Below are 2,500 nucleotides of genomic sequence, written 5' to 3'. Positions count from 1 at the left end.
TCAATGTTATTTTACGAACAATAATTGTATCGATATCATCGAAAAAAAATATGAACATTATGATTGTGAATGAAACGAAAGCGAAAGAATGTTTGTTTCGCGTGTATGCGTCTATGTCTGTCTGTCTGTGTATTTGTCTGTGTGTATGTGTGTGTGTGTGTGACGAAGAAAGAAACTAAAGATAAAGAAAAAGATAACTACAAGTATTGTAATCATAATGTGCATCGCGTTTTGCAATATTTCGATTTTATCGTTTATTAAATCTATCGCATTTCTTTTCTTTTCTTTTCTTTTCTTTCCTCATTTTCTTCTTCCTTTTCTTCTATTTTTTTTTTCTTTTTCGTTGTTTTTTCTTTCTTTCTTTCTTTCTTTCTTTCTTTCTTCTTCTTTCTATTTTCTTTCTAATATTATTGCATACGCATTGCGTGCACAATGACGCGCGCATTACTACTTATTTACTATTTATCACGTAACTATTTATCCACGTAAACACTCGATAATGAAACCATAAAAATGCACGCGCACGATCGAAGCCCTTGCTTCTAAGCCTTATCTTGTATAATGCGAGATTTAAATAAATTTGACGAAATGAATTGAAGTGGTGATAATTTTTTTCTTTTTCTTTTACTTTTCTTTTCTTTTCTTTTCTTTTCTTTTCTTCGTTCTTCTATTCTTTTTATTTCTCCATCTAAATGTCGTCGAGTTGTTCGATAAATGTAATAATTAACGATTTGAATTGATTTGCTCGACCATTCGTAGAGAACTCTTTCGTTTTCTTATTGTTGTTATTATTATTTTTGTTGTTGTTGTTGTTGTTTTTTTTTTATCTCTATCTAAATCCTCAAAAATCATCATCAGGTGCAAACTTTCGAAATTTCATTTCAATGATTACGTATTTATCTGCGAAATTTTATTTAATATAATAAATCATGTTCGATCATAAACCAACAATTTTTTCATACGTCGTATCGTTTAGTTTAAAAATTAAAAATAAAAAAGAAAAAAAAAAATAATATATTTATATATATATATACATATGGATTCTATTTCTAAATTTTTCTATTATTCTAAATCACTTTCTTTCAATGCAAACAGGCATTTCGAAAATGGGCGAAATTTCCTTTTCAAAAAGTTGCGAAGATAAAGTTTGCAAAATTTAATATTTCATTTGATATCTCGAGTAATAATAATCGAACTAAAAAAAAAAAAAAAAAAAAAAAGAAAAAAAAATAATCGTAAAAATCTAAGAACTTTTCACGGTTCGTATCGATATTATTTAAAAGATAGAGAAAAAAAAATCAATTGTCTATTAAACAATTTTTTCTTTTCTTTTCCTTTTTTTTTTTTTCGTTCAATTTTTTTAATAACATAGATTAACATTATTTTCTTTCAACACAAAACACATTAGATCTTGATTAATCTCTATATGATCAATGTACATTTCTCTCTCTCTCTCTCTCTCTCTCTCTCTTCCTCTTTCTCTTTCTCTTTCTCTCTGTCTTTCTCTTTGTATTATCAAGTGAAGTTTACAACGAAGGAGAGACGGAAATATGGGTGATGTCAAGAGCGTTGTTAGGTAAATTACCTATGTACCTAATTCATAGGAAGTACTCTAAAGGATAAACAAAGTGAATCCGTCGTGTCCATTGTAATCCTGTCGTATTCCAATTGTAAGTCAATAAAACTGTCAGATCGAAGGAAATATCTTTAAGTTAGAAATTCAACGTCGAACTTTGCCAACTAACGACAAGTCAGTCAATCAATAATTTAAATTCATCGATTAATCGAAGAACTTTCGTTGGAGAGAGAGAGAGAGAGAGAGAGAGAGAGAGAGAGAGAGAGAGAGAGAGAGAGAGAGAGAGAGAAGAAAAAAGATTTCGCAAAAGGGAACAAATTCAAATTTCGAAAATAATTTATAACGTTTATAAATATTATTATTTTATATTTAATGAAATCATTTCAAGGTACGTATCACTATTTGACGTTTCAATAAATAAATTAACTTTTTAAATATTTTTCCTTTTTTACTTTAAATCGATTACATTATGTTATATGCACGATCATTTAATATAATTATTAAAATTCAGGAAATTTATTAATATTTTAATTTTAACAAGGTTTGATACGAAAGAAAATTAATTTGCTGGCAATCAAAGTCGATCGAGTAATTTGTTTTCTTTCTTTTTTTTTTTGTTTTTGTTTTTTTTTTTTTTGTTTTTTTGTTTTTTTTTTTTTTGTTTACGATATAGCAAAAAGGCAACGAAATTCCGAAGTTGAAAATTTAATTAACAATACATCGAAATAATTAATTAAAATTGTTTTATATTTAACGAACGTCTACGAGCTATGTAATATTTCAACAATTAGATTATTGTTTAAGTATTAATTCATTTTATTCCGTTTACGTCGTATAACGTATGAATGTTTATAATAATAATTGGAAATCATTAATTATTTAAATTCAGTCGTGCGAACGATAAATCGTTTTGCTTTTAACTAG

The sequence above is a fragment of the Vespa velutina genome, chromosome 18 (assembly GCF_912470025.1).
Source record: "Vespa velutina chromosome 18, iVesVel2.1, whole genome shotgun sequence".
In the NCBI taxonomy this organism is placed as follows: Eukaryota; Metazoa; Arthropoda; class Insecta; order Hymenoptera; family Vespidae; genus Vespa; species Vespa velutina.
This window is presented reverse-complemented; position numbering follows the sequence as displayed.